Source organism: Balaenoptera physalus, assembly GCF_965194825.1.
Source record: "Balaenoptera physalus genome assembly, chromosome: 6".
Taxonomy (NCBI): Eukaryota; Metazoa; Chordata; class Mammalia; order Artiodactyla; family Balaenopteridae; genus Balaenoptera; species Balaenoptera physalus.
In genome coordinates, this window is record NC_138885.1 from 16,462,067 (window position 1) to 16,488,197 (window position 26,131).

Genomic DNA, 26,131 nt, shown 5'->3' on the forward strand with positions numbered 1-26,131 from the left:
TCTCAGTTCTTTAGCAGAAAAGCAGTAAAGTAAAGCAAGGTGTTAAATTCTCAAAATACTATTCAATTCCTGAAAGACATAAATGAATAAAAGAAACTTTGAAGTAACATGGGGTCTGAGAGGCCAACAGGAAAGAGCATTTCTTTACCAAAGAATGCTTTTTGCTTGTGTAGTTGAAAGAAAGGAAGAGGGAGGGAGAGATAAAGGGAAGGAGGGAGTGAGACATCTCAACTACCCCAAGAAGTTCCCTTTTAGTCACTGGGTTGTAAATTTTACTGAAAAACAAAACAAACAAATAATTACTATGATGTTTCAGGGTATTTGGGGCTTTTGAGATGACAAGACATAAGGACACATGCATTTTGTTCACCTTTTCATCCTCCTGATACAGAAGGCAGAGAGGGGCTAATCAATAAAAATTGGTTAAATAATGAAATTTGCATTCATGAGTACATCTCTATTGGATTTAATTTCATATTTCCTTTGGATCTGTAGTCAGAATGTACTCTACAGTTAATCCCCCATAACTCTGAAATTTAATCTGAAATGGTCACTTCCCTACCTCATTTTGTGAGAGGTTCCCACTCTCATGTGGGGTTAATCCCATGTATAAGCAGACTTTGGTTGGGCCAGGGAATATCTCCTGATCAAATCCACGTGACACCACTGCAATTGCTCATGGTACACAACTCTTTCTTCCCGTTCACAAAACCTAGCAGTGGCCACGTCAAATTTATGTTCACTGCAACCTTGCAGTGACTTTCTTTTGTCACTTCCCAGGATTCTGAGAGGGTGCCATGAGAGAGACCCAGAATCTAACAGTAAGGACACAGTTAGGTAACTACCACTTTGTCACGATGATGCCAATTTTCTAGAGAAATGTACAGGCAACTGGCCAAAAAGAAGAGCTTGTTAGAGAACTTCAGAAGCCTGAATATACTTGTAAAAAGAAATGATTAAATGTATGTATGTTAAGCATTTTAAAACTCCTGCAAAAAAAAGCACCATCTTAAATCTCGATCTAAATAAGTGTGCTTTCAAACACAAAACCAAGAAGACTGCCTCTTTAGCTATGGAATGTCACCTTGGGAGATATTACTTGAGCTCAAATAGATAAAACTCCTGGTACTGCATTATGTCTCTTCTACTTATGTGCCAAAAGAGAATAACTAATAGGGAGAGAAAGACGGGTTTTATATTTTCAGGTCGTTATGAAAAATGTAATCCATTCACACAACAGAGTGTGTGATTACTTATGTGGACACCAGGTAGAGTTAATGAGCCTCTGAAACCTATTATATCAGTCACTAGGAAGTCCTTATAAGGCTAAAATTTGAAACTCTTAATCACCATTGAATATTCAAATGAATACTGTGGTTACTAATTTTAAGAAGGGAAATTACTGCATTTATTGCTATATGCTGAGAAGAAAGAACAAAATTTAATGTCATTTTCTATCCTTGAGGACAAATTCCATATTCTATTCTGTTTTATATCCACATCATCTAGCACAGTGATTTGAACAAAGATGTTCAGTATATATATGTCCTTATATAAGCCTTGTAAGTAATAATGCCTAAGGGTGGACTTATGATATGGATATCTTTCCAATTTTTTCTTTAAACTCTAGTTGTGAGACTAAAATTAAAATCTAAGAAGTTAAAAATAATCCCAATTATTCAATTGTTGTAAGTTGGGTAACATTTACATAGAAATATACTGTCTGATTTGGATTCATATTGTATTCAGTTTTTGTTCCTCAAAATTTTTATTTTTGTTGATCTCTTTACAGAGTTCTTTGAGGCCCACGTTTCCTCAAATTGCCTTTTTCATCCCTAGAGAGTAGTCGGTTAATGGAAGAGCTGGTGGACACTCCAGGATAATTAAGTTTAGTACATGTTTTATATTTCATAAAGTTAACACTGCCTGTGTGGAATAAAAAGAGCAATTATAAAAGTGATGATGAAATCATGAAAACTGCCTCTCATGTGGTTAGAAATCTTTAAAATCAAACTTGCAAAATGAAAACTGACTTATCCCAAACTTTGATAACTGACTGCCATATACCCACCCAAGTCACCAATGGGGCCTCAGAGGAATTTAACACAGGTGCCCATCAACGCTAACTGTTTGCAACAGCAGTTGTCAATTGTGAGCCTCTACCTCTACCATAGCACACACGGGTCACAGAGGTTGTCTCTTGATCTGTCTCTGCTTTCAGAATGAAGGCAAAAAGGAAAGGGTTATGGCTCAATTAGGTTAAAATTCCTTGTGGTTAGAGGAGAACCCAGCAAAATATAAACCAAGCATACATTGTTAGCATGTATATTTTACGTTTAACATTATTAGAGGGTTCGTATATTCGATTAAAATAGGCACACAAGTAATAGATTTGTAGACAGGCTACATATATGTAAAGTAAGCATAGTACAAATACACCTCATCTCTTTTCATTTTAGAAAGTTATTTTTCTTTTTACTAGTCCTCTATATCATAGTTTATTTCAATATGACTGATAATTCCACAAGTCTCAACATTGTAGAAATGCTCAAAACTGGCATGTAATTAATCATTAGAGCTTGATTACACACACACACACACACACACACACACACACACTGAAGCCACGATGCTCAATCAATACACTTTGATTGTGGTTTGTCTCTTTGAGGACATCTCAGTTTCCACTCCCCAAGACAAAAGAAAACAAGCCTAAATAAATCATAGTGTTGAGGTCGTAAAATTTTATTTTCCTAGGTAGTTTTAAAATTTAGATGTTGAAATTAATGAGAGAGAAGTTAAATATTTAACAACATTATCAATATAGGAATGTAGTCTTAGTGCTGGAATGAACACAACTGCCATGAGGACATCCGTGGCAAGGCTAAAATTCAGATAAACATGTGGACTCCTCAGTGAGTCAGTAGGGCCCCACTGGTCATTAAGTTAAAATGCACTATTTTGCCCTAGAAATCACCAAATTTACCAAATTTTCCAATTTAACTATTTAACTAGGGAGGAAAGTGGAGTGACATTAGATACTGATTGAGTTTTCTGATTAACTCATAATCTATTTCAAACATATAAGGTAAGCATTTCTCTAAAATAAATATTAGACTGCAGTTTTGACTTGAGTAAAAGTAAGCATCGATATATTTCTTATGATACTTCAAAATTACCATGTTGACTATTAATTATCATTATATAGGACCATATGTATATTATATTATACATAATATATATAAATATGTATATACATACAAAATATTGATCAAATCTTGACTTTTACTGAACCCAAAATGTACCAGGTGAAAATAATTAGTTGAATGAAATCTCTTCTCTCATCATATTTTCCTTTTCACTTTCCTTCATTTTAAGTGTTGAGATAGGCATATAAGAAGGGTGAAGGTTATATTCAACTATATGAAGCTTTCTACATTTTTTTTTTCAGTCCAAAAAGACAACCGAGGACTTCCCTGGTAGTGCAGTGGTTAAGAATCCACCTGCCAATGAAAGGGACACGGGTTCGATCCCTGGTCTGGGAAGATCCCACATGCCGCGGAGCAACTAAGCCCGTGCGCCACAACTACTGAGCTTGTGCTCTAGAGCCCGCGAGCCACAACTACTGAAGCCGGCACGCCTAGAGACCGTGCTCCGCAACAAGAGAAGCCACCGCAGTGAGAAGCCCGCGCACCGCAACGAAGACCCAACACAGCCAAAAATAAATAAATAAATAGATAGATAGATAGATAAATAAATTTATTTTTTAAAAAAAGACAGTCGAGATGCATTGTTTCAAGCAAAATAATTTCTGAACTATTACCTATGAATTTATTACATAAATGGAATCACACGTTAAATGTTTTTTCAATTCTTTAAAATTCCCTTGTTTCTGTCACCAGTAAAATAATCATGTTCCTAAAACTTTCTTCCAATGAACCAATCAACATCATCCTTAGTACAGTAAAGTGAAGAGGATTAGATTACATCTAGAAATGGCTCCCATGGTTCCTCGGGTTGGTAATACCCTCTGAGTGTCTATCTATGTCTCTGTTTCTCTTTCCCTCCCTTTTTCTCTCCCTCCCTCTCTCTCTGTCTCCCTCTTATTTTGGGGGGGATTATAATATATATTCTTTAAATATACCTATTATAAGTACAAAATTCAAAGATTTGTAATGAATTTGCAGAGTTGGACAATAATCACCGTAATTCAGTTTTAGATCATTTCCATCATCCCCTAAAAATTCTCTGGAGCCCATTTGGTGTAATCTCACCCCATCCTCAGCACCACATCATCTTCAGTTTGTATCTATAAATTTGTCTGTTCTGGACATTTCATATAAGTGGACTCATACAATAATGTTTGTGGGGTTCATTCATTTTGTAGCATACATCAGAATTTGGCTGTTTTATCGTTGATTTGTATTCTACTGCACAAATATACATATTTTGTTTATCCATTTACCAAGTTGATAAACTTTTGGGTTGGTTACAGTCTTTGCCCATACAAACAATGCTCTCATGAACATTTTCACACAGGTTTTTGTGTGAATATATGTCTCATTTTGCTTGGGCACATACTATGTCATCTAATAAACACATATTTAACTTTTAAAGAAACTGTCAAATTGTGCTGCACTGTTTAATTTTCCCACCAGCAATGTATGAGGGCTCCACTAGGAAAACCACTGGTTTCTGAGTCAGAAATCCCTGTTACGTGCTTTGTCATTTAGTGGGTTTGTCATTTGTGTCAAACCACAATCTATGAGCCTCAGATTCTTCATGAGTAAGACAACCATAGAACACTGGTCCCTATTGCACAGGATTTGATACTAAGTGAGAAACAACATTTTATATACTAGAAAATTCTATATCTTTATTATCTTGCATTTCGAAAATTACAACAAATAAAATAAAAAAATGTGCACAGATATATAGTTAAGAAAGACAGACAAACAGAGGTGGATGACTTGGGAAGGACTGTGTCATCAGAACTCAGAACAATTGCCCGAACACATAGTCTAAATGGCTTAGCAGCCTCTCCCAGCTAAAAGACATGCGTTAAACAAAAAGCAGATATTCTGAGCTATGAAGAAGAACAAGTGAATGTCATATTTGATCTCCTTTTAGCCTGTCTTGATTATCTCAGTAACAAGGTGCTAGAGAGAGAGAAGAGTAATGTTGACTATATCCTGGCCTTGGAGTCTAATTGGTAGTTTTCTTTTTATTATATCTTAAGTATTGGCTTATATCTTCGTATCTTATATTTCAATGTTTCTTTGTTTTGTATTGCTTTTTCAAATCAAAGTTTTATGTTTTTAAAAAAAATCTTAGCTGAAAGCTTTATTTAATCAGATTCCAGACGACTTTCTGCATGTTAAATGCCATATATTAGAAAGTACCAAAGAATTGGAATTCGAGAGGCCCCAGTTTATGCCTTTATTCTGCTAATGAATAATCCTTGGGCTTCAGAAAAATAAATTCACTCCTCTGGGTTTTAATTTTATTTGTTCCTGAATAGTGAAAGGATAGTTCCAGACCTAAAGTGCCCTGAATTTAATCATCATTTTTACCATACATATTTCTTGACCATAATATAGATTAATTTTCATGTAACTTCTGTGACTGCCTCATGATTTACAGTCACAAATCTGTATTACATGCGTGCAGGGGATCTGATGGAGGGTCTATGACTTACACCTTTGCAGCAGTTCGGGAATGATTTTGACTCCACTGGTGTGGAGCTTAATGCCAAATGGCCATTAAATACATGACTCTGATTTCAACATTTAGGACAGAAGCTGACGTGTTCATCACAGGACCCCTCAAATCTGACGTCCAATGTAATAAAGTCAATAACACTTTACTGTGTTATGCATTCATGTGTCAGATGCAGGAAGAACGTTCAACTGGCCCTAGCCAAGAGAGAAAATGAAGATAAACCACTCTCACTCCATGTCAAATATAAGAAGTGCCAGGTTCAGCATCAATGATCAGAGTACAGTGAGTGCTAAAACCAGAGCACTGTTTTTCTTTTCCTAGTGTTAAGAGAACTACCTCAATTACTAAGATCAACTAGACTTTATACTCCTCGTCCTTGTTTATCCCCTCGGCATATGTTGCTCTGATAATTCTTCCTAATACGAAGCAACATCAACAATCTTACTGTTTTATTAAAATTTCCAACAGTAAAATGAATGTTCAATTGGCCTGATCTCATGGCTCTCTCCCAGTACTTCTTGTACCAACTGTTTTCCAAAATGTACTAGCTGACTCATTTAGAAATATTTTTCTCCTGTTATAATTATACTATTAAAACAAAGTCACAATATTTTTATAAGTCAAACTTAAAGCAAGGGAATTAGCCCCATCTCAAATATATGATTGAATTTGCTGAAAATTCCACCATTTCATTTTTCTTTTGTATACAAATCCCTTCAAAAATATTTAATGGATTCACTCATTCATTTAACCATTCAACAGGTATTTACTGAGTGCCTTCTGTTCGGCCAGCACTATTTTAGGTATGAGAGATAAATTAAAGCAAGTGAATTTGCTGACCACATGGTGTTTTCATTCTAGCGGCAGAGACAGAAAATAAACCAATGAAAACTATACAGTAAAACCTCATGTAGTGATATTTGCCATGAAGAGGGTAATGGGGGAGAATTAATGTGAGAAAGTGTTGCCTGAGAAAGCATGTCTGTGGATGGCTCAGTTCAGCAGACCTTGAATGAAATGAAGTTCGCATTTTTTAATTTACCCATGTAGCTTCACGAGCATTTCTGAACTGAAAGAAAAATTGAGGAATCCATTCAAGAAATATTCATTGAGTGCCTTTTCTTCATGTAGTAATTTTTGTGAATATTGGGTTCCTTTTTAATGATGAGGATTTCTTATCTTGAACTTTCCTTGTCCTGAAATAGTAGGTGATACTTTTCTTCACACAGTAAGTTTTACGAATGTTGGGTTCTAGCTTCTTTATGATCAGAATTATGTGTTGAATTAGCTTTGCTCTAACAACAGCAGATAATACTTGAAGGATGGGGTGGCTCGTTAGGCATCTTAGTGCAAAGGTGCGTGTACTTTGTGCTACACTGAAGTTTAGCTGCGCAGTTTCTTTAATACAGGTCCACTTTTGCTGTTATTGTTTTGTTGTTGTTGCCACTGGCCTGTTTTTATCTGACATCTTCTTATTCTTTGATGGCATTTTATTCAAAGAGGGCCTATTCTTCTTAGGTCGTTTTTTTTCTTTCCTTACCCCACCAAGCCTCTAAGGGGCATCTTTACTTTCCATGTGCTTCCTTCTCCCCTAGAATGGAATCTTTCAAGTCTGCCACTCCTTGTCCTGTGCCTTTTCTAGGTCATCACCCTCTGCCTTCCCAGTAGCCAGTCATTTGATGGCAGACCATGTGGCAGACCTGTTCGCGGTGTTCCCACTCAGGATGAATTATCTCTTCTGCCCAAAGTCTAGATGATGTTACGCCTCTTCCACTACCAGCCGCATCTTACAACTCTTTGAAACATACCAGTGGACTTGGGCCTGCCTGCCCAGCCCAAGCCCCGCCTAGGAGACCCCAAGAGGAGACTCTTGCTCAGGAGGAGAAGGAGAAGCGAAGGGTTACCTGGAGTGAACAGTGAGAGATTTGTGGGGGACGGAATCCACTAAGGAAGATGGCTTCAGATGGCTGCCACTGCTCCTGCCACCACCACTGCTCTTCCAGACCAGCCAAGACGCAGCCTTCCCCACAACCTGACAGCTTCACCCTTGACACACAGTCAACTTCAAGTCCTCGGGGACTCCGTCTTTGCTGATAACGCCTTGCTTGCCTTCATCTGTCCTCCCCTGCCTGGGGGTGGAGGTCTCTGTGCTCCACAGAGCCCAATGCTGCGGCAGCAACCAGCCTTCAGACTCCCAGAACTCACTCTCCCTTCTTGCTCTGTAAACTCTTTAGGCACAAAACAACAACAGCACAGAGGAGAAAGATTTGGAAGAAGAGGAGGAGGAGGAAGGGAGAAAGGGGGAGAGACAAGGTGGGCTTGTGGCCTCCCTCCCAGAAGGACCTCCTCGTGTTCTGTGCCGTCTCCTGTTTCTGTGGCCCGGGGAGGACACCGGGGGCAGGAGGTGGGGAGGAGATGGACAGCCCCCAGCTGCCTGTTGACTCTCTCACTTCAATCCAACCTCTGGGGGATGGGTGGGTAGGGGTGATGCCCACCTTTGGGCTGGAGGAAAAGGTGGGCTGGAGTCCCCTCCGGAGAGCCCAATGAGGAAATGCCCCAGAGCCCTCCACCGTGTCTGCCATGGCCGCCCTTCAGGTGGGCGACTAGGCTAGTTCTCCTTGCTGCCCTGACCTTAGCTTATCTATCCCATATTTCCACGTGGTTACATCCTCCTATGAAATGAGCCCCTCTTTGGAAGGCAGTTGATGCCCCCTAAAATAATCTCATTCCCCCCACCCAGGCTTATTCTGATGTGTGAACGTCTCTGACTGTCCAGATGCTCCCTCCCAGCAAAACCGGCCCCGATTTGCATGTTTCACCTCCTCAGGATCCCTCCAAATTCAGCCCCTGCCCTCCCTCCTGATTCAGTGTTACTCCTGCCCCTCCTTCAGCCTCCCCTCCAGGCCTTCCTTGTTGGGCCTCTCCCATTCAGGCAGCAGGGGGCGCTGTGATGTCCTTCTTTTATTGCCTTATTGTGATTCCCAGATGCTGAGTTTTTCACAAACTGAAGCTTTGTGTCAAGCCTGTGTCGATCAAGTCTATCGGTGCCATTTTTCCAAGAGCATTTTCTCACGTTGTGTCCCGTGTCACATTTTGGTAATCCAGTATTTCAGATTATTGTTCATTATTACTGTATTTTTTATGGTGATATGTGATCATTAACCTTTGCTGTTACTACTAAGACTTGCTGAAATCTCAGATGATGGTTAGCATTGTTTAGCAATAAAGTATTTTTGAATTAAGGGGTGAACTGTATTGTGACATTTGCAATAGCGCTGGTCTGGAACCAAAGGCACAATATCTGTGAAAGGAGCTGGTCAGGCTGCGGGTGGAGGCCAGTGGGACAGAATCCTTCCAGAATCCCTCCCAAAGCCTTTCCTTGGTCTCGCCTCCCCACCATCTGCCTCCTTCTTCCCCTCGACGTAAGTTAGACTCAAGGGAGTGACAGACTCAAGGAAGGAGATGACAATTATCTATCTGCATGACCTCTCTCCTCAGGACTCCCAGCCCCAAGCCCTGGCCTTTTTCTTTAAGGTCTGTCACCATTCCCCAGCCCAGGACGCCAATTTCTCCCTCCCATTGGTACTCCCACATCCTTTCTAAAAATAGCGCAAGAAGAGGTTACTGGGGGCTTGACGTTCTTGTGGAGAAGATTTAAGGGCCGAGGCTTTGACCCCCAACCCCTGATATTTTTGGACTGGCAAACTCGAAGGGGCTCGGCTTCCACTATCCCAGCTTCTCCTCCTCCATCTCCCCCAGCCCCGAATCTTGGCTTTGGCTTCCCCACCCCGCCTTTCCTTGTGTTTCACCTCCCGAGAATTTTATTACAAGGCAAATTGATGTCTTTAACATGGGGGCGGGTGGGCTACACTGCCCCCTGCTGCACGGAAAACATTTTACCTGCCCGGTGCCAAGGCTCCCCCCTGAACCCAGACCCCTGTTGCAGTTATTGATCCCTTTCCTGGTTTCGGAGAGGCACTGCATCCATTATGCATGAATAAATATATTACATGTGGGTGGGTGTGAGTGTGTGAGAGCTTCTCCAACCTCAGCCTGGGCTACGCTGGCCCTCCAAGCATGCTGTTGAATTGGTAGCACTGCTTCTGGAAACTTCAGTTCGCCTGTCTCAGGCTCTCTTTTCTCTGACTGTCTCTATCTGACTGTCTCCAGCTCTTTTTCCTGATTGTTTCCAGCCGTCTCTGGCTGTCTCTTTCCCGAGTGCCTCTCCCCCTCTGTCTTTTCTCTGCCGATTTTTATCTGACCATTTCCTTCTGTCTCCTTTCTGACCGTCCCTGACCCTCCAGCTGTCTTCTGACTCTGGATTCACTAGCTAGGGACATGAGATTTTCTTTTTGTGAGTAAGCCTGAGGGATCACGGATGGTTACAAGCTGCATCTTTGAGAATTCAGGGTGCTAGTGTGACTGTGAGCAGGGCCTACCCCTGCCGACCACAATTTATTAAATTCCCAACTCCCACCCCATCTCTATTTGTGATTCTATTTTTGTAATTTATACCTGACCCCCAGGGGGTTAGGGCTGGCTGGTACTCGGCCACTGCCCTCCCTTCATGGTTTTGCATTGCCATCAACAAATAGCTCTTAAAAATGAAAAAAAATCCAGATGATGCTATGTTTGATCCATATCTGTCTGAACTTTTTCCAACTATATATTATTTATGATCACTATCATAATCGTCATTTCCAACATCTTTTGGTATACAACTTATTACTACCATCCTGCTCAAGAATGTTATTAGTGGAGATAAAATATCCTTGACCCTCTCTGACCCTTATCAGTTAGTATCAGCCAAACGTTACTGAGAATTAACTCCTGTTATGGGCCTCCTAGCATAACTAACCTGTGGAAACATGCCATCAGTCTGGGTCTGTTAACTATTTCAGAAAGTGTACACATGTTTGTGAACCTATCAAAATGCATTACTGCTATACTGGCAGACATCTCTGCTTTTTCACTGCAACTACTTTTATCTATTTGGCTCCTAGCAACCTGTCCTCAAATAGGACTTCCTATGATCTGAAAACCAGAAAACTAAAACACTTTGGAGTTTGCTTCAAAGACATAAGAAACTGAAACATCTTCCTATTCCATAACCAGGGCTTAGGAAAAATTTTGAAATACAATGGATGAGTAAAGACAAAAAAAAAAAGGGACTTGAAAATAAATGAATTCCCAAGTAATCTATGATTGGCAGAGGATTCTATATAACACAATTCATCAGTGAGAATATTTTGAGTTTTTTATTAATACAAGACAAAATGAAAATCGCACGCTTCGCTTTCTTTGCTTTTTTATGTTCAAAGTCTTAGGAAAGAGCAGGTGCTTCAGTCTAATTTATGTGAAAATAAACCCCATTTTAATTACATGAGATTCATCATATTGCTAACTTTAGAACATAAACAGAATGAGTTACTATTTAAGGTCAAAACAGGACTAATCTATACGAGTGTTTATTAACTCCCCACTTTAAAAAAGAGAGGGAGAAGAAAAATACAGATGGCAGAAGAGGGAAAAACTGTGAAGAAAAAGAAAGAAGCTGAAAGCAAGAAAAAACTGAGAGACCCAAGTGACTAGAACTTAGATTCTCTGTTTAGACTTGAGGTCAAATTAATTTAGGACTCCTATGTTGAATAAACATGGTAGAGTTCCTTTTACTTGTTTCAGAGCATTTCACCACACACTATACAATTACAGGATAAAGGGTTGAGCATGTTATTTGAACCTTATCTGGTGTGTGTGGAAGGAGAGATGCGGGGAAGGGAGCTGGCAACAAGAATTTGTCCCTTGGGGACATTTGACAATATCTGGTGACATTTTTGGTTGACAGGACTGGGAGACGCTACTGGCATCTAGCAGTTAGAGGCCAGGAGTGCTGCTAAACAGACTACAATGCACAAGGTAGGCCCACACAACAGAGGATTATCTGTCCTAGATACCAATCGTGCCCACGTTGAGAAATCCTGACCTAGATCAGTTGTTCTCAAACTTTAGCTATTAGAACCACCTGGAGGACTTGTTAAAAACACAGATTACTAGCGGGCTTCCCTGGTGGCGCAGTGGTTGAGAATCTGCCTGCCAGTGCAGGGGACACGGGTTCGAGCCCTGGTCTGGGAAGATCCCACATGCCGCGGAGCAACTGGGCCCATAAGCCACAACTACTGAGCCTACGCGTCTGGAGCCTGTGCTCCGCAACGAGAGAGGCCGCAATAGTGAGAGGCCCGCGCACCGCGATGAAGAGTGGTCCCCGCTTGCCGCAACTAGAGAAAGCCCTCGCACAGAAACAAAGACCCAACACAGCCAAAAATAAATAAATAAATTAAAAAAAAAAAAAAAAGGCAGATGCTTGCTTTAAAAAAAAAACACAGATTGCTAGATTCATCCCTAATGTTTCTGACTCAGTAGGTCTTGGTTGGGGCCGTAGAACTTAAATTTCTTAGAAATGTCTTGGTGTTGCTAATACTGCTTGTCTGGGAACCGCATCTTGAGAACCACCATCTTGACTTAAATCATTTTGACCTTACCACTCATAAAATCTTACACTTCTTTTTCCATAAGATATAGCATATCTCTAATCACAAATGTAATATCCATCTTCGCTTCTAGATTCTAAGCTCAATTAGATCAAGGGCAGTGTCTGCTCAGCTCATTACTGCTTATTCACGAAATAGGCACTTAAATTTCCAGTGAATAAAAAAGTCTTGAATTTAAGTATTTAGATCATTGCTATAAAATTTCAAAGTCTAAGAGTTTGAACCCCATTTTCTTTATAGAGCAACAACAACAAAATGTTTGTTAAGCATAGATTTTTAACATTAAGAGATAAAAGTCTGGGAGGGAGCATTTACTACTGCTCACCGATTTTCTGCCTTGAAGGTTGAAAGTATTGACAAAACTGCTCGAAGAGTTTTAAGCCTTGAAGAATTCAAAATATTAAAGAATTTAAAATATTATACAATATTATACAAAATATTATACAAGTCATTGGTACTAATGAAAGTCATGTGTCTCATAACTTAGACCCAAATCAAAGAAAGGACTTACTAGAACATAATGTTAAATTTTTTAAAAAGGCTTTTTATCAGCATGAATATAAAATAAAAAAGGCAAATAAAAAATAGATAAATAAGTAAAATAGTTTACAATCCAGATGGATAGGCTTGATCTTTGTTAAACCCTTCCTTCTTCGCCAGACACGGCTGTGCCTGTCCCTAGCTTTCTAACCATGCATTCTCAGATAAAACTAAAGGCACACGGTTTAAATAACTGTTAAAGACAGCCGTTCTTCTATAGATGAGGGACGAAACATTGATAATTCTGGCAAGTGTTAAAATGCTCATTCTTTTCACCTTACGTTTCTTTCGCTTATGAAACCCTCTTGAGGAAAAATATGTCTGTGATAATAGTTTTTAATATAGTCGCAAGGGGGAACCACTCTATATATATTCAAAAAAGACAGACTTCATTTATCAATTTGTTTCTTTTAGATTTGTGTTCCATTTAAAACCTGATATATCTCAGTAATTATCAAAGGCATTAAATAAATGGTTTCTTGAGTTACTGTCTTTTATAATCTACTCACATACTCACATGTGAGTAACCAGAATAATCTTCCTAAAACACCAGTTTGATCTCCTTTCTCTCTTACAAATCTTAAGCAATGCTCCACTGAACACTGCATACTATTAAAAATATCAAGAATTAGGGTAACTCAGAAACACTCGCACAATAACACCAAGAAATACTGGATGAAATGTACACACACACACACACACTCATACACACATACACACACACAGAGTCACAGCCATAGTACAGCTATGCATATAAGATTGAAAGAAAAAAAAGAAATCTAGAGTAGCTGGCAGCCAGTCTGACTGGTGACAGCCCTGATGAGTAGGGGCGGGATCTTTGGGCTTAGTTACGATAAAGGAATTGGATTTTGATGTCCATACAGGGCAGAACTGAGACTACTGCATTAAATCTATGACTTCACAGGAGTGCAAGCCTAGTGGAAAAAAAATCTCCACTTACCAGAGCAAGAAGAAACTAATAAGCTTTTCTTGACCTGGGTCTAAGAGGGATTAAAAAAAAAAAATCCACAAGCGTCCCATGATAAATCAAATTAATAGGTCTGTGTTCCTGAACAAATTTCGAGTCTAAATTTATACTAACTATGTGTGATTTCAGAAATTCAAAGCCAAGAAACAGCCATGTTTCAAGTGCTCAGTAGCCACATGTGGCTAGTGGCTACTGTATTGAACGCTGCAGGTCTGGAGTATGACATAGGTAAGTGACCCTGCTAACATAACTATAGGTCATCCTCAAAAAACGTAGTACTCATTTATCCTAAGCATGAACAGGCAGAAGTAGAAAAGTTTCCTAAAGGAGATAATAGTTCATCTGACTTCAAATTGCAAATAGACATATATTGGTCACACACAAAATTCTTTTCCAACTCATCCCTCACAACTTCATGTAATAAAATCTTTACCTACTCTCAAGTCCCACATCAAGCAGCTAAATCTAAGTCATATAAATCACAGCATGCTGAAGAGCCCAGCCGGAAGTGTGTGTTCCTGTCTCTGGATTCATACAGCACAATTATTCAACTACACTTTTGGCTCTTAACACTACATTATCTTTCCAATTTTATCTTGTGACTAGCTTTATCATTTTACTTTATTGGATTTGGGTTTACCAGTTCCCTCAAATTCTTGCTGGAGTTAAAATAAGAAATTGTACTGTGAAATAATAAAATATTCCTAACACTAAATTAAAAAGAAGAAAAATACAGATTAAAGAGGAACACCTTTTTATAAAGGAAGAAAGGAATAAAACAGATAAATGAAGCTCTACAGAGCTCATATAGCTGAATATATTGTACTGTTGAACTTTCTGAAAACCAGTGTAAGAGAAAAACAATGTCAGTTCAATATATGCATTGTGATTCATATTTTATTTAAAGTTAGTAAAATCATTCTTCCCAACTCTATGGAAAGCCAGATAATATTTTAATAAAAATTTCATTTGTTTCTGATAACTGCCACCTAGGTGAAGGACAAAGGTATCTGGAGTCAAAGAAATTGAATTCCACTCCTTAAACTCCAAATAAAACATTTATTCATATGTAGTAAAAGTTTCTCAAATTCTTTTGTTAGCTGTGTTTTGAAGAGTATAGTTTCCAAAATAAAAATATTTTCATCATTTTTATTGTGGTAAAATATACATAACATCAATTTCCCCATTTTAACCATTTTTAAGTGTACAGTCCAGTGGCACTAAGTACTTTCACACTGTTGGCAACCATGACCACTATTCATCTCTAGAAGTTTTTCGTCATCCCAAACTGAAACTCTGTACCCATTAAACAATAGTTCTCCATTCCTCCCTACACCCCAGGACTTGGTAACTACTATTCTACTTTCTGAATTTGACTGATTTAGATATCTCTTATAAGTGAAATCATACAATACGTGTCATTTTGTGTCTGGCTTAATGTGAGCATAATATTTTCAAATTTTATTCATCTTGTTACATGTATCAGAATTGCATTCCTTTTTAAGGCTAAATAATATTCCACGGCATGTTTATACCACATTTTGTTTATCCATTCATCTACTGATGGACATTTGAGTTGTTTCTATATTTTGGCTACTGTGAATAATGCCACTATGAATATTGGTATACAAGTATCTCAAGGCCCTGCTTTCTATTCTTTTGGGTATATACTAGAAGTGGAATTTCTGGATCATATGGTAATTCTATGTTTAATATTTTGAGGAACCACCATACTGTCTACCATAGTGGCTATGCCAGTTTACATTCCCACCAGCAATGTATAAAGGTTCCAATTTCTCCACATCCTTGACAACATTTGTTATTTTCCATTTTTTGTTTGTTTATTTTTTATAATAGCCATCCTTATGAGTGAGAAGTGACATTTCACTGTGGTTTTGGTTTGCATTTCTCTATTGATTAGTGTTGTTTAGCATCTTTTCATGTGCTTATTCCCACTATTTTTTATCATGGTTCTTATTTAATTTGAAATCCCATCTGTTAATGTGGCCTATCTCTTCTTTTTTTCAATTTGAACCCCTAGTCATATAAAGGGACTTATTATTTTTAATATAGACTATAAAACAAATATGGCTTTTAGTCTTGAGGTCCATGAATATCTCCTGTTTGGCACTACGAACTGCATAAAATACATTTAATAAAATAAAATACATGTTATAAAATAAATTGTGTTTGAATGAAAATTTAGACACAACAAAAATGCTCTATCATTCTTGTTCATCTTTTAGTAACAGCTTTTACAATACCACCAAGAGAGTCATTTATCACCTTCAAAATTCACACCTATTTCCTACTGAGTGAACTTAAACATATTAGTTATATTCTTAATATGTTTCATACACTGTGGTGCAAGCCGTTGCTTACTACATAATTAAGGTAGAGGAACACTGAATTATGAATATTTAAGTTGCCATCTGCTTTCCTATCCTGCATCACTTTCCATTTTTAAAAGCACCATGGAGACATTTATCTGAGATTACTGCAGTCATCAGTAACTTAATGCTAAAGCTGCGCTTATCAACCTGAACACCTTTTTTTAAAAATCTATATTATGAATTGAAGTCTCCAGGGAAGAATTGAGATGGATTCCAGCTACTTAGACCAATAAATAGTGTATTACAAATAGGGACTTCCCTGGTGGTGCAGTGGTTAAGAATCCACCTGCCAATGCAGGGGACACGGGTTCGAGTCCTGGTCCGGGAAGATCCCACATGCTGCAGAGCAACTAAGCCAGTGTGCCACAACTACTGAGCCTGCACTCTAGAGCCCACGAGCCACAACTACTGAAGCCCATGCGCCTAGAGCCCGTGCTCTGCAACAAGAGAAGCCACCACAATGAGAAGCCCGCGCACCGCAACGAAGAGTAGCCCCTGCTCGCCACAACTAGAGAAAGCCCACACGCAGCAACAAAGACCCAACACAGCCAAAAATTAATTAATTAATTAAGAAAAAAAAAAGACAAATAAGTAGCAGCTCCAGAAGAAAGTGGGCATGAAATATAGGTGGGTAGAGCACTGAGTCACAGCTTCAACCTGCCCTAAAAAGTGTAGATATTGGTAAAACATATTTCTTCTTTAAAGCTGAAAACCTCTCTAAGTGGTCAAATCAAAGGGTGGTTTATATTTGTAAAGGAGCTACAGCTGAATCAAAGAGTTCAGTTTGCTGCTTGGTCTTCACAACAGATAAAAAGAATTCACAAAGAATCTCAATCAACGTTAGAGAATATCTTGACATCATTTTGGGTCAATTCAAACACCATCTTCTCCATGGAAATCACTCATCAGATGAAATTATGTAGGGGGCTGGATTAAATGACATTTGAAGTCTCTTATGATTCTAAAAATTCTGCATTTTAGGATACATAATTATCAATAAATTATATTCTGAGTTACCTTCATGCAGCCATGTGATTAATCACCAATGAGACTCTATGCTTCCTTTACAGAAATATTGTATCTTGTACTTTATAAAACTGCTGTAGTTTACAGATCATTAAACCTAAATTTTGTATTGACTGTTAATAGAATGTATTACTAATTATCATTTTGGTAGCAAAAGTATTAACTGAATTGAATACGGGTCATTTTGAAATAAAACCTCAATCCTTACTTCAAAACATAGTTGTACACACAAACTGAATGAAGTTTCAGAACTAGAACAAGACAATTTCTAATCAGACAAATTAGGTTTCCATGTTTTTAAAACTTTCCAAGTCTTAGTTTATGTCTTTTCCATTTGTCATAATTGTCTTTTTTTTTACTACTCATCTGTCCTCTGCTGTATCCAAACATCAATAACACACCAAGGCTCTAAATGGGCATCAATAAATGGTGTTCAAAAGCGGTTGATAGACTACATTTAATATTCAAGCACTGATGACTGTGTGGAGAATCCATTAATTATCTGACATCAGGTGTTTTCTAAGTAAGAACAACAATCTAGCACTTATCTCAATGTTTTAATCTTTATATCACCCAAGCATTCTGAAACAATGCTTATGTAAGTTATGTAAGTTTTATTACATCTTGGAACAATAAATTAAAATAATCAGTTTAGAATATATTGTCTCAAGATCAAGAACATTTAATCACATCAAACCCTGAAGCTTTTACAGCAAAATTTGTAGACAGGAATTTAAACCAAATACCATCAATTTTATCCACTGCACCTAGTTTATATGCAGCACTGAACACAGAGGTAGGCAGGTAGAATATGTTCACCATGTCACTTTAGGTTGATCACTTAGTAACTGAGATTCCAGATTTTTATCACCATTCCACACCCAGTATATTCATGTTATTTTGCACTGCAATAGACTTTTTGTTGATAGGTCCGAAAAAATTCTTTTTGCCTTAATCTATTACTGAAGTTGTTTCAAAAAACAACACGAAAAGATACTGTCACTCACAATAACATCTGTCCAAATGCTTTTACTTAAAGAAAAATTAGATTCATCTGCTAGATAAAAGGAGCCCTAGAACCTCATCCCTTTTAAAATGTTACCTCTATTTTCTAACCACCAACAATCCCTTTGCTCAAGCCACAATGGTGTGATACCTTTCTCATATTTGTCCATTTGTCTAGAATGCCCTTGCCCCATAAAAACTCAAAGTTTAGGATCATTACTAACACACATAGTCTGGCACATGTGTTTTTTGCTGGTCCAAAGGATTACCTTTACTTTCTGGCAAGTTCTATCACTTCATGTAAAGAATATCCAGGCAATCCTTTCTTCATACAGTATGTGGGACTGCAAAAATGTTCATGAAAGCTTTGATTGATTGTGCAAAGTGGTCTTAATCAATGGGAAAAATTATGATTGTTCCACGGCACTTGAAAAATGTTTTCAAAATGTTAAAAAAAACTCTCTTATCATTGGCTATAAATGTATAGGGAAATGAAAAAAAGTAGTAAAACTAATATTTACTTAGTATGATGTAATCTAAAACATTAGGAATATTGAAATTTAAAGTGCTTACATTTTGTTTCTTGTCAGAAATTTATTGAGTATTTTAAACTATGCCTGTCTTTTTTTCTCATCATATAACTTAATGATATAAAGCATCTTTTCTATGCCTTCGAGAATTGTCACACTCCTTTTTATGTTTAGATTTGCTTCTAACATTTTCTCTTTTGTGCCTTAAATGTCGTGAAATATCTCTGAGAGTTCCTTTAATGTGAAGTTTTTTAGGGCACATCGCTTCCTGAGTGACATCTTCATCCATTTTGTCGAAAGCACTTTCCTCATTTATGTTCATAGGTTTCCCCTTCACTAAGTTCCTCTGGCTGCCTATGTAGACTCTTGAATGGCAGCAGTATTAACATTCCCACGTTAATTCCTATTTCATTTACATTCTACTCAAATTTCACTTCCAGCATTATCACTTTTCATTTGTTGGATGCACTTTTATCTTTGCTGGCAGTTTCTTATTTTGGTCATTCCTTTTTGTAAAATGTCACATGGACTTAATTTGAGACAAGGAGCAATGCAACTATATGCTTTGCTGTCTGTGAACTAAATAAGAGATGCTTATTGACTAATCACAAACAAGCTTTTAAGAAGGGACATAACTGGTCATGATTCACATCTTTTATTTACATAGTGATTTGTGGACCAATGAGCTCATAGTAAAATGTATGTTTTGCAAATTACACACAGCTAATACACCATAGTAATTGAAACTTGAACCGTAGTGTTGGAGGACTGATGCTATTTAGCTAAACCATGGAAAGTGAATTCATACATAGCGGAACTGTGCAAAAAGAGGTCTAACTCTGTATGAGTGTTTGTGTGTGTGTATTTGTATGAGTGTATGCATTCTAACATTTTTTTGTGTTTTGTACTACGATAATTACTTAGCAAGTATTATTTTTGGAAGTAAAACTTCAGAGACTTTCTGCCCCAGCCTCATGTTCCTTAACTCATGCAAAACACCATCAGTGAGGCTGCTTTCCTCTTATTCACGCCATCCAAAAACCCCTGTCATTAAACAGGTGCCTCGTCCTAGGAAATTTCACTTTTTCTTCCACTAAAGATATAAACAGTAAAACAATAAAACCCTGAGAGTTATTTCCTTAAAATTAGCTAAATTAAAAATGCTTTAATTATTACCTATTGTTAGAGAGAATGTAATACACAGCCTTAATACTCAAGGAATTTCTAATAGATCTTAGAAGGAATGACCAATTAACATTAAATAATTGAGCCGCGGTGCTTTGTGACCACCTAGAGGGGTGGGATAGGGAGGGTGGGAGGGAGAGAGACGCAAGAGGGAAGAGATATAGGAACATATGTATATGTATAACTGATTCACTTTGTTATAAAGCAGAAACTAACACACCGTTGTAAAGCAATTATACTCCAATAAAGATGTTAAAAAAATAAATAAATAAATAAATAATTGAGCCAAAATATAATTAAACTGTATTAGATATGAGGGTAGTGGTTAACTAGAAAATATATAATATATGTATTTTCTAATCATCAACCCAGCTGACCATCAAAATTACTGGGAGTGTTTTATCTAGTTAGACATTCTTGGAAACAAACTTAGAGCTATCAAAATCTAATCTCCACGAATGTAGTCTAAAACTTTGTAGGATTAAATGCTTTTGATGATCAGTGGGATTTGGAAATCACTTGGATAGGCTGGAAAGCTTGTACACAAGTTTTGACAATCAATGAGGACTGAAATAGTAAAATAACTCGCTAAGTACTGTTTTAGTAAAGAAACAGAAAAACGGCAAAACTTGAGAGAAGGGTCAAAGAATAGCAGGACATTCCAAGTGTGTAGAAGGAGTAAGGAGAGGGGATTAAGAAGAGTAAAGCTTATTGATAACAGTGAGGATGGATATTTAGAGGAATTAAAGAACAAAAAATTGATAACAGATATGAGTAAGCTTTAGAAAGAAGAAAGAACCATACTTCTACATAGATGGGAGTGATGATAGAAGACTGTTGCGGGCAGGGAGGTAATAGAGGAACAGAAGAGAAATAAGACGAAAACAAACTTTCTATTATTGATGCTCAACATGACTCTACTCTCAATGTCAAAATCAACCTGCTCTACACATTTGTCTTTTGTGAAACTATCCTTAAGTTTCTTGACCCATTTGTAAGTTTCAAATTCATGAGAACTCCTAAGGCTTTCACTGAGCAAATTACTTTCCCTGTCCCCACCCACATCCCTATCCCATAGGGCCCAGGTAAATGCTGCAGTGACAATGTCTGTAGCTGAACATAGCACACAAATGTCCATTCTCTCTCTAAGCCCATGGAGCAAGCGACCCTGAATTGCTGTCTGTGGTCCTGAAATTACAGTCAGGGATGCATCCCCAGAAGGGTCCATTTATTTCCTTCAGAAGAATGTTTCACTTTAGTTCGTTCACATGAATTTATACCACTGGGTTTTGAAGACCACAGAATAGACCACTGGGCTCATATCAGGTGATCATGACATACTTTCTGATAGTTGATTCCAATTGCAGAGATATCTCAGTAGTACAGCCAATAGAGGCCACTCTCCTAACCCAAGGATACTTGATATGCTACAGCAATCAGACAGCTTCTGTCCGTCTCTCATGACACACAGAATCTATCATATTCATTCACACATCAAAATTGTATGAAACTCCTATAAACTACTAGGCTCGGGAGATCTAGAAATAAAATCTGAAGGATTTACAGCCTATTAAGAGAATATATACATATACTAAAGCCCCCAGTTACGAGTCACCATCTAGCACATGCCAGGCATGCACTAGAGAGACAGCAGAGTGTGGGGTTGAGGAGGATTGGTCAGCTCTACAAGGCTGGGGCTAGAAGGAAGGGTGCAGGAGCATGAAAGGTTAAAAAGAGGTTTGATCAAGAAAAAGGCCCTGAGAAGAGTCATGAAAAACGAATTAGCACCTAGCAATAGAAAAAGAGAAGCAGGCCATTTCAGGGAGAGAAAGCCACGTGAACGAAGATTTGGCTCTGCTTTTTCAAATAGCAGCAACTACTCTCCTTCCTCCTTGCACACTTCTTGGACATCATTTCATCTTTATTTTGTTATATCCTTCCCTTCAGGAATATCCTGGATATTCATTTCCAACAAGGGCTATCTGTACACATCTGGAGAAGAGAATGAGAAACCTTTACAATGTATTATTTCAGCCCAAATCCATAATAATAAAAATGAAACAATAATACAATAATAAGAGTTGACCCTAATCAAGTGCTTCTTATTTACCAGCCACTCTGCTAAGTGTGCACACACACACACACACACACACACACACTATCTTGTTGGATTGTCTCAACAACCCTTTTAAAAGGTATTATTTTTAGTCTGACAATATTGAGGGACGTGCTAAAGATGGGCAAGTTAAGCACCATGCCAGCACACAGTTAATCACAGACATGGCAGGAATTCAAACGTAGGTCCATCCACTGTCAGAATCTGAGCTCGTAAACACTCTGCTGCACTGCCATAGAAATAGACTGCAATCTGAAATCCAATCAATATTCTTGACTCTGAATAAGACAGTGCCCCAGATATTTCATATTATACTTGCAGAGTATGTTTCCTTATTTTAAATTATCTTCAAAGAGCTTTTATCTGCTAAAAATATCATTTTCTGCACTCTATTTTTTTATGATAAAGTAAAAAGAATTACTTTGCACTTTTGAAGTTGATAGCAGATTTACTCAGGCACTTGGAAAAGAATTTTAACATGCAATTATAAAAGGTACACATTTCCAAACAGTGTAACAGTTCAGAAGTAAACACAAGGAAAAAACATTAATTGGTAAAATGTGTCACATTTCTATTCATATTATTGATAACCTTAAAAGGAAAAGGAGGGGCTTCCCTGGTGGCGCAGTGGTTGAGAATCTGCCTGCCAATGCAGGGGACGCGGGTTCGAGCCCTGGTCTGGGAGGATCCCACATGCCGCGGAGCAACTGGGCCCGTGAGCCACAACTACTGAGCCTGCGCGGCTGGAGCCTGTGCTCCGCAACAAGAGAGGCCGTGATAGTGAGAGGCCCGGGCACCGCGATGAAGAGTGGCCCCCGCTTGCCACAACTAGAGAAAGCCCCTGCACAGAAACGAAGACCCAACACAGCCATAAAAAAAAAAAAAAAAAAAAAAAATGCATCTCTAAAAAAAAAAAAAAGGAAAAGGAAAAAATAGTTGAAATTTCCTACATATTTTCGGGAAATACAGAATATACATTTACTAAAGTGTGTGTGTGTGTGTGTGTGTGTGTGTGTATATAACAATAAAACATCTTTTCTTGGTGAATAAAATAGTCCTTTAGAAAACAAAAATAATTCATTTACCATTAAACATAAAGAGAATATTTCAATTGTTTTAAATATGCATAATCTCTAATCCCAAGAAAACTCTTAAAGACTTTTTGTACAGCTATTCAAATTGTGCATGATCATAATGATGATACAGGTAAACGCGCAGCCCACAAAGCATTGGCAGATGCCACTCTTCCAGAGTCAGCACTAGCAAAAGCAGTCCTGCTTCATGAATAGTTTCTACAGCGCTTACCAAAGACCGTCGCTTTAAAACAGGCCAGAGCTTCAAAGTAAAAATTTCCCCCAAATATTTATACCTTCTCCAAGACAAGTACAAACACATAAAGTGCCAGTTCAAACATCCCCTCCACTGTGAAGCTTGTCTTGAGCCCTCCTACCAAGAAGAGCTTATCCATGCTTCCTTGTGTTCCACTCCTGCTGTATATGATTCTATTATTGCATCTGTCAAGGTGCTTCTTGAGGACAAGGAACCAATTTGATTAAGCCGGGTATCTCCCAGGACATAATTCAATATGTGGTATGTCGTAGGTGTTCACTCAACTTTGTTTAACAAAAAAAGGACATAATTTACTTGGCCTTGAAGTGAGCCTGTATTTCAGAAGTTTTGGTGATAGCGATTTTTGAAGTAATTATTCAAATTTCCAATTACGGATGAATCATGATCTAAATGTAAAATTACCCAGGAACTTTTTTATATCATAGCTTTTTTTAAATTTGCCCTAGTCGACTTTATGTTTTTGTTGCTCTTGCTACTGCTGTCTAATGTATAAATTATATTACCACCATTACCCATGTATACAGCCATTAATATTTTTCAAAGTGCCTTAATATTTATTAACCCACCATTTCTGAGGCAAATTGAGCAGAAAACTATGACCAGATTATTAAAGAAGAAAGTGAGCCACAGTATATAGATGCTGTTTATCTAAAGATATGTAAAATGACTATTAGAGCCAGGCTGGAATTCGTGTCACCAGAAACCTATGAAATCGCATAAGGCAAAAATTTGAATTTGGGTAGGAACACATTAGTCATGATATATGAATGACACATGAAGGACAAATCTTTATTAAAGTTAAGTGAGAAGCTCACTTTCATCTTTGAAAATACCAGTCCTTTTGTTTAAGGGGAATAAAGAAATAAATGGAGTTAATAAAGGAAACAGGAGCAAAATGCTGGCTGTATTCATTTTCTGAGGCCCTGCAGGTATTATCTAGTGTGAAGTACAGCCATATGTTAGCCTGAAGTTCTATTTTTAAAGTAAAATCAAGAGGATATAAAACATTTAGTAAATGTCAATCTTAATTAGGAAAAAAGAAATGTGTGTTACACATAAACAGTATCTTGCTAATGGAATTAATGATGTGGAAATAGAAAATTTAGGTTTTTTATTTATAGATGTGTTTTTTGCATATATATAACTTTCAACATACACACAAATAGCCAAATCAATTCTGCCTACATATAGAAAATCATTAAAATTACAGAAATCAATGAAAATCTCTTTATTGGTTTTCAGTTGGCTATAACGGTATAGAAAACCTAAATGGCAATCCATAATATCAATTGTATTAATACATTTAACGCCATAACATGAAAATGGAGAACACATTTCTTTCATAGACCTTGAAACCTTTAAAAAATTGTACATTAGGAAGGTCACAAAGAATAAATTAATAATTAAAAGAAAGACACAGACAGAATTCGCTAATTATGACTGTCAACCTCATAATAAGGTGGAATCTCAACCACAGGAACAAACTTAGCCTCCAACCCTTAGTACTTGAGACAAGACCGAGAAACCCTTTCTCAGTGAGGGCAGGGAAAGATCCTGCTATGTCTAATTTAGATGATAAGCCACAACCAGACTGGTCACAATATCCAGAAATATGGGGTATGCTGTCAACCGAGGCCGTAACTAGTTGCAAGATTTTTCAACCTTGACACTATTAATATTTTTAACTGAATTACCATTTGTTTTGGAAGGGTTGTACTGTGCACATTAAAATACTTAGCAGCATTTGTGGCTTCCCCAACTGGAAGACGGTGATACGCCCATCTTGTGCCTTTGAAATTGTCACCAAACATTGTTCAAAGTCCACTGAGGGGCAAAACTGCCCCCAGTTGATAAACACTGACAAAAATACACACACACACACACACACACACACACACGCTCACTTGTATATGCCTTTTAAACATGGACCCCTCAAAAGTAATTCAAATGATTACAAACATACGAAATTGAACTTCAGTCAGCCAATCATTTTGTTTAGTCATCAGTAATTCTCTAGTCCAACATAAAGGAACGGTCCTCTACATTACCAAGCCTAATCCTCTCATGTCACAGATGAGGAAGCTGAGACCCATATTAGACGTGAAGGCTGGCCTAAAGCCCCTCAGATAGGCAGTAGCAAAACCAGCAAGACTAACCCTTTCTATTTATGTATATCATTCTTGTTGGAAATCAAACCTTATTTCCTAGAATAAACTGCCTCTACTTTCATTCAGATTTTAGCAAAATCTGTAGTAGCTTATATAAAAGAGCAGGGGACTGATGAGGGCTGCCATGGAGCTGAACATTCCAGCTAACATAATTAAGTGTACTTGTCCGTAGACTTGACGTTGGCTGAGGAAAGGCAACTGATAGATAACAATGAATCTCAGGGTAGAAACCTGAGAATAAGTGTTGACTATATTGTCTGAAATCCCTTTTTTTTATTAACGGTGTCTTGTCTGCTTTTCTATTTGGGGTATGGGTAATTTATACAGCTTTGATTAGTATGCTTATTGACATGATTTTTCTCAGAATAAAGTAGATGGGTTTCCTGCTCAGCTTTGAAAACATCTTATTTGCCTTATTAGCAATAATTCTGCCATTATTCTAATCAAATCCCAAATCCAACTTTATAGACATCCTGCAGTAATGGAGATTCAGGATGCTAGTGTTCAAAATGTAGTTCACATGAATATTTAGGCAGATACAAGTGCCCTCTTGTCCTATTT

The 26,131-nt window shown here is 37.7% G+C and overlaps 1 protein-coding gene and 1 long non-coding RNA gene across 2 annotated transcripts in view; one reads left to right on the forward strand and one right to left on the reverse strand.

Annotated features, from left to right (window-relative positions):
• DPP10 (dipeptidyl peptidase like 10) overlaps nt 1–26,131 on the reverse strand; it is a 685,907-nt gene that overhangs the window by 380,517 nt on the left and 279,259 nt on the right. The window lies entirely within an intron of this gene.
• LOC309662776 overlaps nt 1–26,131 on the forward strand; it is a 191,545-nt gene that overhangs the window by 11,458 nt on the left and 153,956 nt on the right. Inside the window, exon 2 of the long non-coding RNA XR_014264952.1 lies at nt 22,658–22,832. This is a non-coding gene — a long non-coding RNA (uncharacterized lncRNA). The remainder of the gene's footprint in view (nt 1–22,657; nt 22,833–26,131) is intronic.